Raw genomic sequence first — 12766 nt, forward strand, 5'->3', positions numbered from 1 at the left:
GGACGAGTGGACCAGGGAGTTACGGATGCTGGTTGATACACAAAGGGACACAGAATGCTGGAGTAGCACAGTGTGCCACGTAGTATCCCTGAAAAACACGGATAGGTGATGTTTTGGGTCTGAAGAAGGGTCTTGACTTCAAACGTCACCTATCCATGTTCTCCAGGGATGCAGTCTGACCACTGGGTTACTCCAGCATTTTGTGCCTATCTTCGGTGTAAACCAGCATCTGCAGTTCCTTCTAACACACGCTGCCTGGCCCACCGAGTTACTCCAGCGCTTTTGTGTCCTTTTGTCTAGCTCAGTCGTCACCTCCTTTATCCCACCTGTTATTCATCGTGCTCTCTCACGTCACCTTATAGACTGTGAAGGGCTCATGTATATTTAAACACACAGCTCTGAATAAACAGCTTTTTGTCTCACGTGCAAACCTGTTACTTGTGGACACGTGCTGCTTGTCAGCAGCGACAGTGAGTACAACAGTCCTATTGTAATGAATTAAATTGAATTGAATAAAATTTAGCCAAGCATGTACACATACAAGGAATTTGCTCGCAAGTAACAGCACGACTTACAGTAAACAATTAAGAATAAAACATAAAACATTAAAACATTAAGAATAAGACATTATAGTTTATTCACAAAATGCTGGAGTAACTCAGCAGGTCAGGCAGCATCTCAGGAGATGCTGCCTGACCTGCTGAGTTACTCCAGCATTTTGTGAATAAATACCTTCGATTTGTACCAGCATCTGCAGTTATTTTCTTAGACATTATAGTTTAAACATGTGAATGAAATAAAATTGCTGTCGTCTAAATTAATTAAATTATTGCATTGTATGGGAGGCGCATTCCCAATCTCGTTGTACCCCTGGGTGCAATGACAATAAAGATATATTGTATTGTATTGTATTGTATTGTATTGTAAAATACCAGAGCAAAAGGAGGCTACAGACTTTTGGTTACTGAGTTGAGCTACTGCTCGTGGAAAGAAAGCTGTTTGTATGTCTGGCTGTGGTGGCTTTGACAGTCCAGAGTCACCTTCCAGAGTGAAGTGCACACACACCCTTTAAAGACCACCGCTCCAACCTTTCATACCTGCTGCTCTTCTCCCCCATTAACGATTACCATTAAAATTCACAACCCAGTTTCAATCAGAAGACGAGAACTGCAGCGAAGAACTCTCTTTCTGGAGTACAGTCAACATTCACGGCTGATTTCTTTTATAATAGGTGCATTTAAAAAGATTTCCCCCGAGGCTACAACTGTAAGAATAGTTTCCTCTGTGGCAACTTCCACACATTTCCAAAACCTCTCGAAGGCCTTTTGTGCCCTTATCTCTTCAGCAAATAGTTAAAAAGTTAAAAGGGCAGCAACCCAAATCCATGCTCCTAATTATTTGCAATCCTTTAATGTTTCTAAAGAGTTAATCTCAAGAAGAAAAAGTGAAAACCCTTTCTCCATCTGATAGTGATTAGAGGGCGAAGGGGGGGGGGGGGGAGGCCAACAGGTTATTATGTGAATAAAAAAGAAACAAAGACGACAAGAATGGTCACACTGTAAAACGGCCAGCACAGCATCCTGCCGACATGTTTTGATAGTGCGCCCAATATTCATCCAGCTGAAGAACTTGAAAGGCTATTGTGCAGTTTGATTTGCAACATGCATCAAAAGAATCTGTATTGACAAGGTACAAGGAACTGCAGATGCTGGTTTACAAAAGAAGACACAAAGTGCTGGAGTAACTCAGCCGCTCAGGCAGCAACTCTGGAGAACATGAATCTCTGGAGAACAAGGATAGGTGATGTTTCAGAGTCTGAAGAAGGGTCCCGGTCAGAAACGTCACCTATCCATGTTCTCCATAGATGCTTTGAGTTGCCCCAGCACTTTGTGCTTTCTGACTCCCTCATTTAAATCTGACTTCACTCATTCCAAATAATTTAGGTCCAGTAAACTCAAAAGCCTTTGCATTAATTATGTCTCCTTTCTTTAATCTGCCCGCAAATATTTATCTCCTGGTAAGAAGGATGTTTTAATTGAAAACCGTTATACTTTGACATCTGTTTTATCAAAAATAAAGTTCTCTACAACGTTATTAATGCAACGACAGTGGACAAAATCTACCAAAGAGTAAGTATTGATACAGTAACAGAGACTTACTAATTGGCCAGTGCATGTAACTTTTTAATTGTTAGTTCTGGACTAATCTTTTCAATTTTATAAATTAAAAAAGGGGAAGAAATGATGTAAAACGTTAATACATGCAAAACTCAAAACAGGACAATGCATTAAATGTTCATTGATTATTTTATCACGATTGTAACTGAAAGCTGATCACGGCCGTCACATCTGTCTATCATTAATAAGAGGAACTGCAACAGTCAGAAGCATTCAAAGCTTTTTCTGCAAAGTGCTGCCGGCGATAGAAGCAGTGATCTGGGCTGCAACAAACAGGCGAGGTGTTTTTTTCTGAAGAAGCTCGAAATATTTTAGAGATTCCTTTTTCTAGTTGCTGCATTACATTGCTTTAAGCTCAACTTGAAGCAATCTGAGGGCATTGGTCTGCACACACAGAGTTAGGACTATGAACTATCTTCCAATTACTATTTGTAAAATTACATTCAACTACAATTGTTTAACTTATGACAAGTAACTAAACCAAGGAGATTACTTACGTGCTGTGGTCTCTTTCTAGCACAGGAGAAGTTTCTCAAAGATTTCTTGTGTCTGCAACCAGCAAAAAAAACAGTTCCACTGGTTCAGAATCTGATCCTTTCTTCTCAGTTACATTTATGGGGGGGGGTTTCGTTCTGGGGGAGTGGGGTGGGGGGCAGAAGTCACCTCACAGACATTTATTTCTCTGCCTAGTCCCAGCAGGTAAACAAGCACTAAAACTCCCCACTCTCCTGCCGTTCAACCTTCACCAGCAAGCAGTCCCTAATACACAAGGCACTTAAACAAGCAGACTCTGCCAGTGCATCTCGTTAAAAAACAACAAATCCTGAGCAAGCACTTCTTACACACCAGATGTACAACGTCTTCCCAGGGGAATAAAAGTGTGTTTTGACTTTCCACACATTCAAAAAAAAAAAGAAAATGTTCTGCAGTTACCATACCAACTTGTCACACATCATGTGACCTGTTGCCAATTTGCACCAGCAGACAAAATTAATGATTAAAATAAATTTAAGTACTTTGTTTGACGGGCAGAAAATTTAGTGACTCTTAAATGAAACGGATTTAACCAGTTGATTATTGTTCTAGGGTTTTTCAACTTATAAATTTAATTAACGACCCCAGTCTGGTAGAAATAAGTTTTCAATTACAGAAATTAATTGGCCAATTCTAATTAACAATGCAAAAGCAAAGCATGGAATTCCAGAGGTTAGACAGGAAAATAGAGCAATCCAGGAATGCTCAACGGGAAGGCAGCGTCTGTGGGGAGAGAAACAGACTAAGGTTTGCATTTAACACTGGAGTAACTCAGCGGGTCAGGCAGCATCTCTGGAGAACATGGACAGGTGATGTTTTGGGTCGGGACCCTTCTTCAGACTGATTGTAATAGGAGGGGAGAGGGAGGGGGGGGGGCAGGCCAAAGCCTAGCGAGTGATAGGTGGATGCAGGTGAGGGAGGGGTTGAGTGCAGATGGGTGGATAAAGGTTAGAGATTTTTTTTAAATGAGACAAAAGGGAGTCAGATAAGGAGAGGAGGCGTGAAATGTAAAGCCACAGGGATATGGGGAAGGGTAGAGGCAAGACCCTCAGATAGGTACTGGCCAAAGATACTCGAGGAACAAGATGGACCACAACACTGAAATCGCCTATACTGAAGTGCAGTATGCAAAGGAGCCATTTTAGTAAGCAAAACCCGCCGTTCGCTCTGCCTCTCGCAATGTAATCAGTGTTGTGGGGGAACAGTATGTGTGATGATACCATTAAAATGCAGAAAATATCTCATCTCTCAATTCACAGATTTTTGTTATTTTTCTTTTAAAATGTTTCTGCAAGTTCCTGCCTACTAAAATGGCGCCATGACGTACTACGGTTTTTAGGGTCGAGTGGTCTATCTTGCTCCTCTAGTATCTTTGGTAGTGACCCAGCAAATGGGTGTGCACCAGCATGGGGGAGGGGCACAGGAAGGAGAGGGGAACATGGAAAAGGGGGGTGTTGTCTAAAATGGGAGAGTTCATTATTCATGTTGTAAGCTACCCAAGCAGCGTGGGAGGCATTGTTCTTCCAGTTTGTGGGTCTAATACTCTTTATTCCTCCAGCATTGGCAGTTTTTGCATTTTCCCTCCGTTGCCTGTCCCACCTCCCGTGAATGCATCGATACTCTCCACCAGCGCTCCCTTCAAGTCAAGTCTAATTTATTTGTCACGTACACATCAGAATCAGAATCAGAATCAGAATGACCTTTATTGTCATCCAAAAAAAACAAGTCTTTTGGGCGAGATTTCGTCACCCACAGTCCAACAATAAGGGCAATTAAAAATAAGCAATTACACACACAATCACAAACCAACACAAAACAAAAAAAAAGAAACATCTATCACAGTGAGTCTCCTCCAGTCACCTCCTCACTGTGATGGAAGGCCAGAATGTATTTTCTCTTCCCCTGCCTTCTTTTCCCGCGGTCAGGCTGTTGAAGTTGCCACGTTCCAGGCCGTGCCGGACGGTGAAAGGTGTCAACATACAACATACAAGATGTGCAGTGAAATGAAAGTGGAAACACCTGCGGATTGTGCTAAAACTACAAACAGAATAGAATTTCTTTTTTAAAAGACACAACACAAAAAATTAATTAATACAGTAAATTAGTCCCTGGTGATATAAGAGTTAACAGTCCTGATGGCCTGTGGGAAGAAACTCCGTCTCATCCTCTCCGTTTTCACAGCGTGACAGCGGAGGCGTTTGCCTGACCGTAGCTGCTGGAACAGTCCGTTACGGGGGTGGTAGGGGTCCCCCATAATGTTGCTGGCTCTGGATCTGCACCTCCTGATGTATAGGTCCTGCAGGGGGGCGAGTGTAGTTCCCATGGTGCGTTCAGCCGAACCCACTACTCTCTGCAGAGCCTTCCTGTCCTGGGCAGAGCTGTTCCCAAACCAGATTGAGATGTTGCCGGACAAGATGCTTTCTACAGCCCCAGAGTAGAAGCACTGAAGGATCCTCAGAGACACTCTGAATTTCCTCAGCTGTCTGCCTTACTCACCACTGCGGCAATGTGTGTTGTCCATGTCATGTCCTCTGTCCCCAGGTATTTAAAGCTGCTCACCCTATCCACAGTAATCCCATTTATCTCCAGTGGCATGTACGTCAGTGGTCAGTGGCAGTGGCATCAACGGTGAGTTCCCCACTTGTCACCACTCTCCTGTACTAGTCCAGGCCCACTGCCTTGGTGATGAGGATGGTGGCTTATCTTAGTGCCTGTCTACAGGGGTGATGAGGACCGTCTTCAGCAGGCCACGGGCAGAGAGTTGACAAAATCATCACATCTGATGGTGGAGCCAGCACAGGAGATCAAAAGGAAAATAAACAGCACATTTCCCACTCTGCGTATTTAGCTTCAAAGATACAGCATGGAAGCAGGCCCTTCGGCCCACCCAATCCACGCCGACCATCGATCACTCGTTCACACTAGTTCTATGTATCCCACTTTCTCATCCACTCCCGACACATAAGGGGTCATTTACAGAGGCCAATTTAGAAACATAGAAAATAGGTGCAGGAGTAGGCCATTCGGCCCTTCGAGCCTGCACCGCCATTCAATATGATCATGGCTGATCATCCAACTCAGTATCCTGTACGTGCCTTCTCTCCATACCCCCTGATCCCTTTAGCCACAAGGGCCACATCTAACTCCCTCTTAAATATAGCCAATGAACTGGCCTCAACTACCTTCTGTGGCAGAGAATTCCACTAGAATTCCATAGAATTTAGCCTACAAACCCGCATATCCTCAAGATGAGTGGGGGAAAGTGGAGCACCCGAAGGAACCCCACGACGGGACGTGGGGAGAACGTGCAAACTCCACACAAACAGCACCCGAGGGCAGGATGGAATCCGGGGCTTGGTGCTATGAGGCCGCAGCTCCGCCCGTTGCCACTTCAGTACATTTCCACTGGGCATTCCAGGAGATAGTCTGCACTGCAGGTACCACCTGAGCGGTGAAGATCAAAATTGCCCCAGGCAGCATGGTGGTGTGGCGGTAGAGTTGCTGCCTCACAGCGAATGCAGCGCCGGAGACTCAAGTTCGATCCTGACTACGGGCGCCGTCTGTACGGAGTTTGTACGTTCTCCCCGTGACCTGCGTGGGTTTTCTCCGAGATCTTCGGTTTCCTCCCACACTCCAAAGACGTACAGGTATGTAGGTTAATTGACTGGGTAAATGTAAAAATTGTCCCTAGTGTGTGTAGGATAGTGTTAGTGTGCGGGGATCGCTGGGCGGCACGGACTCGGTGGGCCGGAGGGCCTGTTTCCACGCTGTTATCTCTAAACTAAACTATAATCAAGAAAAATATCAATAAATTAATAACCCAATTCAATCATTCTTCCTATCACTTATCATTGCAATATTTAAAATGTAGCAAACAAGTTCAGGGGCGGCACCGTGGCGCAGCGGTAAAGTTGCTGTCGAACAACACCAGATACCTGAGTTCAATCCTGACTACAGGTCCTATCTGTATAGAGTTGTGTAAGAAAATAACTGCAGATGCTGTAAATTGTCCATAGTGTGTAAGATAGTACTAGTGTGTGGGGGTGATCGCCGGTCGGCGCGGGCTCTGTGGGCCGAAGGGTCTCTTTCCGAGCTGTATCTCTTGTCTAAACTGGTTGAAATTCTTTGCAAGCAATCTGACAACAGCTATTTAAATTGAAGCGAGCTGAAAGAATCATTTAGCTTCTGCCTCTTTGAACCCAGATCGGCAAACACAGAAGTTTGCCTTTTAATTGTACACCTATTAACTTTAAAATGCATGTATACTGTAATAGATTTACAAAACACGTTTACAGCGTGATGTTTTAAATCTAATAGGGTATTTGTCCACTTCCCTGACAAACAGCAGAATTAGTGGAATCAGATCAGATGTCTCTTTTACACAATGCCTGAACATCAGAAGAGACAATCATATAATTAGTATGAGGTTTTGCTAATCCGATATAGCTGCTTTTACTTCCTTGCCAAACCTGAACATTATTCCCAATGTTTGCACCAAAGATTAAAATTAATTCTTAATTGGTACATGCAAGCCCTACTCCCCTTAATGTTATGAACCTGAGGAGGTTCCTGTGATAATGGGCTTTCTCCTTCCTTTTCCCATGGGAAAAACGGGTCGAGACCCTTCTTCAGACTGATGTCGAAGAGAGGAGGAGAACTTCTTCAAAGTAGGCATACCTTGAGGAGAAATCGCAGTGGAGCAACAGGTAGTGTAAGAAAATAACTGCAGATGCTGGTACAAATCAAAGGTATTTATTTCACAAAATGCTGGAGTAACTCAGCAGGTCAGGCAGCATCTCAGGAGAGAAGGAAGGGTCTCGACCCGAAACGTCACCCATTCCTTCTCTCCTGAGACGCTGCCTGACCTGCTGAGTTACTCCAGCATTTTGTGACCCATTCCTTCTCTCCTGAGATGCTGCCTGACCTGCTGAGTTACTCCAGCATTTTGTGAAATAAATACCTTCGATTTGTACCAGCATCTGCAGTTATTTTCTTACAACATCAACAGTAACTTTCCCATTCTGAACAACATGATCAATAGTCAGACGAAATGTATAGGAAGGAAGTGCAGATGCTTGAGTCCATCTATGATCAATAGTCAATTGCATTACGTTCTGCTGGCCTTGGAGACATCCTTCCTAACCATGTCTAATGAGCAGCAGATTGCTGGCAGTGAGTATATGAACAGATGAGTCATTTCCATGAGGATCAGTTGATATGAATATGCTATAAACAATTGGAAAATTGGCAGTAAAATCAGGCATTTTAATGAACGAAAGAAACTTGACTTCAACAATCTATCGTGGAGAAAAAGGCATAACTTCCAAAAATATGTTTTTTAAATGCTGAATAAACATATTCTTTATGATTTCAAATAAATAACATTCAAGCAATGAAACCAAGGAAAAATAAATAGCTGTGTCTGAATTTCTAATACTTAAAGGTGCTTAAGGGTAGATCAATTATTTGAAAGTACATCATTATCCACCAGGTAGACACAAAATGCTGGAGTAACTCAGCGGTGGTAGAAGATGGAGGCTCAGGCAAGTCCCGAGAAAATAGATGTGGCTGTGGTAGCGAGTCTGGGTCAAAACATGGTCGTAGAGTAGGAGGGCAGGAGGAATCGCAGAGGGGGAGCAGCAAGAGAGCATGTTGCTAAACTGACGTCGAAGAGAGGAGAACTTCTTCAAAGTAGACATACCTTGAGGAGAATTCGCAGTGGAGCGGCAAGATGTGTAGGAATAAAAACTGCAGATGCTGGTTCAAATTGAATTTGAACTTCATCTGCAGTTATTTTCCTACTCATTATCCGCCGGGTTTTGTCCCACCACCACCTTTCTTGCAGCTTTCTCCCCCCTACTAAAACCTGCAGTCATTTGATCAAACCTCCAGACTCAGGAACAGCTTCATCCCCAGGGCCATAGCTGCTATGAACCGGTCCTGCTGAGCCGGATGGTCACATCGCACAGTGAACCGGCACAGATCTACTTGAACTTTATACTGTTTTAAAACTGTTTCTAATTTTGTTTTACTGGGTTGTATAAATTTAGCTAATTAATTTATTGCATCGTATGGGAGGCGCATTCCCAATCTCGTTGTACTCCTGTACAATGACAATAAAGATATATTGTATTGTATTGCATTGTATTGTATTGTATAATACAGGCGTCAGGAGTTATGGGGAGAAGGCAGGAGAATGGGGTTGAGAAGGAAGGATAGCTTAACCATGATTGGGTGGGGGAGTGTACAATGGGCTGAATGGCCTAATCCTGCTCTTATAACTTATGAATTTAAGAACAATAATTCTGAAGAAGGGTCTCAACCCAAAACATCCCCCTCTTCATGTCGTCCAGAGATGCTGCCTGACATGTTGAGTTACTCCAGCACTTTGAGCCTTTTTCTGGAGGCATTAATAATTGGTAGGTAGAGAAAAAAAACTCATACAAACGTTAAGTCCAGCTCACGTGGACTGATGGGGGGAGGGGAGGTTAATACTTGGTGAATTTGACAAGGACGAAATTCGATGCTTTCAAAAATAAAGCCCGACCAACATCCAGAGAGATGTTTTTGCCCAGCCACGCCAGGCAAATATAATCCACGGCCTAGTGCACACTGTATCCAAATTAACTTTGGAGGTGGATCGAATGGCGTTCTCACCCAGTGGTTTCATCGGGCAGCCTTGACTGTCATTCCAGCTTGGCTGCCTTTTACAAGCAGGTCTGGCTCGTTATGACTGGAGGAAATGAAGATGAGTGGTGTAACAGCACGGTGTCAAGAATATTGATGCATACGACTTAACCAGTAATACCAGCCCAAAATTAACACATTTTAAAACTTGCTTGTTGCATTGTGGAAATTGGAACCCACCAAAGTGCTTCTCATTTTTTAAGTTGCCTTGCTTTCCACATTGCCCTCAATTGCTTTGCAAATAATTGAACCAGACAATGCAAGTAGTGTAAGAAAATAACTGCAGATGCTGGTACAAATCGAAGGTATTTATTCACAAAATGCTGGAGTAACTCAGCAGGTCGGGCAGCATCTCGGGAGAGAAGGAATGGGTGACGTTTCAGGTCGAGACCCTTCTTCAGACTGATGTCAGGGGGGCGGACAAAGGAAGGATATAGGTGGAGACAGGAAGATGGAGGGAGAACTGGGAAGGGGGAGGGGAAGAGAGGGACAGAGGAACTATCTAAAGTTGGAGAAGTCGATGTTCATACCACTGGGCTGCAAGCTGCCCTGGCGAAATATGAGGTGCTGTTCCATGCTTAATCCTTTCTGTTGCTTTTGTCATACTAGATACATCCAATATATTGTTCTTGACACCCTGCGCATTGAAAATATGTCATTGACATGTTACCTGTGGCATACCACTTTTAATAATACTTATGGAATTGACAAGCAATTCAATTTTTTTGAGGAGAAATATAAGGAACCGCAGGTGCTGGTTTACAACAACAACAAAAAAGACACAAAGTGCTGGGGTAACTCAGCGTTTCAGGCAGCATCTCTGGAGGAAATGGACAGGTGTCATTTTGCAAAATGCTGAACTGACAACCTGAGCAAATTAAGTATAACTAAACAAAATTACCCAAAGTGCTGGATAAACTCAGAGTGTCAGGGAGCATCTCTGCCAGACATGAATCGGCCCGGACCCTTCAGACTGATGTTGCCTGTCCTGACCCGATATGTCACCTATCCATGTTCACTGGAGATGCTGTCCGACCCACTCAAATACTCTAGCACTTTGTATCCCTCTATTCCCTCCCCATATCCCCCAATTTCCCACCTGTATCCCTCTGTTTCCTGCCTGTACCCCTCTATTCCCTCCCCATATCCCCCAATTTCCCACCTGTATCCCTCTGTTTCCTGCCTGTACCCCTCTATTCCCTCCCCATATCCCCCAATTTCCCACCTGTATCCCTCTGTTTCCTGCCTGTACCCCTCTATTCCCTCCCCATATCCCCCAATTTCCCACCTGTATCCCTCTGTTTCCTGCCTGTACCCCTCTATTCCCTCCCCATATCCCCCAATTTCCCACCTGTATCCCTCTGTTTCCTGCCTGTACCCCTCTATTCCCTAGATAGACACAAAATGCTGGAGTAACTCAGCGGGTCAGGCAGCATCTCTGGAGAAAAGGAATAGGGGACGTTTCGGGTCGAGGCCCTTCTTTAGACTGGGATTCAGAGGGGCTCCAGAGATGCTGCCTGACCTCTGAGTTACTCCAGCTCTTTGTGTCTATCTTCAGTTTAAACCAGCCTCTGCAGTTCCTTCCTACACATTCCCTCTGCTCCCTGCCTGTCCATATGTCTGTAAAAGAGGCTCTTAAACTTTGCTATTGTATCTGCCAGCTCGCCTGGCAACGCATTCCAGGCACCGAACACTCTCTGTGCAAAAACAAAAATTGTCTGGCAAATGTCACAGAACGCAGAACACAGTGCAGCACAGGCAAAGGCCCACCCGCGTACCCACCATCTCTGCACCAACCGTGATACCAAATTAAACTAACCCCTTCTGCCTGCACGCAGTCTATGTCCCTCTATTCCCTGCCTGTGCAACTGTATGTCTAAACGCTGAATTCAATCATCAGGCAATGACCATTCACTCTGTAAGGCAACATTACTAGAGCCAGTAGCAGGAAAAACAAGGGGCCTGAAATTCCATTGCCTCAGTGCGATATATGTGCATACGCTTATAATCCTAACTTCTAACTTCAGACAATGAAGGGCATATCAAGAAAATTGGGTGGGACAAGAGTGGCACAAGGTGTGGCACAGTGGCACAGCAGGTAGAGTTGCTGCCTTACAGCGCCAGGGACCCGTGAGAGGAAGGCCCTGTTTCCACGCCGCATCTCTAAAGTCTACAGTAAAACTTGTTGAAACCCCCGGCCATGCTGGGAAAGGCATCAGTGACATGCAACTGATTTATTAAGATTTTTAACTACGCAATGTGTCACATACGGGCGGCACGGTGGCGCAGCGGTAGAGTTGCTGCCTTACAGCGAATGCAGCGCCGGAGGCTCAGGTTCGATCCTGACTACGGGCGCCGTCTGTACGGAGTTTGTACGTTCTCCCCGTGACCTGCGTGGGTTTTCTCCGAGATCTTCGGTTTCCTCCCACACACCAAAGACCTACAGGTTTGTCGGTTAATTGGCTGGGCAAATGTAAAAAATGTCCCTAGTGGGTGTAGGATAGTGTTAGTGTGCGGGGATCGCTGGGCGGCGCGGACCCGGTGGGCCGAAGGGCCGGTTTCTGCTCTGTATCTATAAATCTAAACTCTAAAATCTAAAAATATTGTACACAGTTCCAAAAGTAGCTGTTTCATGTACAGTTAACATACCTGTACATGTATTATAGGGGGAAAAAAACGCACATGCTGGTTTAAATCGAAGGTCAACTCAGCAGGTCAGGCAGCAGGACTGGAGAACATGGATAGGTGATGTTTCGGGTTGGAACCCTTCCTCAGAGTCAGTCTGAAGAAGGGTCCCGACCTGAAACGTCACCTGTCCATGTTCTCCAGAGATGCTCGGAAGAAGGATCCTGACCCGAAATATCACTTACCCATGTTTAGGAAGGAACTGCAGATACTGGTTTAAATCGAAGATAGACATAAAATGCTGGAGTAACTCAGTAGGACAGGCAGCATCTCTGGAGAGAAGGAATGGGTGACGAGTCCCTTCTTCAGACTGATCAGTTACTCCAGTATTTTGTGTCTATCACTTATCCATGTTCTCCAGGGATACTGCCTGACCCGCTGAGTTACTCCAGCACTTTGTGTCTTTTTTGTTGTTGTAAACCAGCATCTGCATTTCCTTGTTTCTAAACAAAGTGCAGATATTGGGTTGGACAGATTCAAGGTAGATCTGACAAATAAAAAATATTACAAGTATATAACAAGTTAACACGATGCATTTAATGCAGACAAATGTTATGTGATTTTGGAACTTCAAAATATTAACAAAACATTTACAGCAAATGGAAGAGAGCTCAGGATGGTTGATGTACAGAGGTTCCCTGGAGTGCAAAATGCAGTGGTTAAGTTGGGGAGTGGAGAGTCAC

Source organism: Rhinoraja longicauda, chromosome 31 (assembly GCF_053455715.1).
Source record: "Rhinoraja longicauda isolate Sanriku21f chromosome 31, sRhiLon1.1, whole genome shotgun sequence".
NCBI lineage: Eukaryota > Metazoa > Chordata > Chondrichthyes > Rajiformes > Arhynchobatidae > Rhinoraja > Rhinoraja longicauda.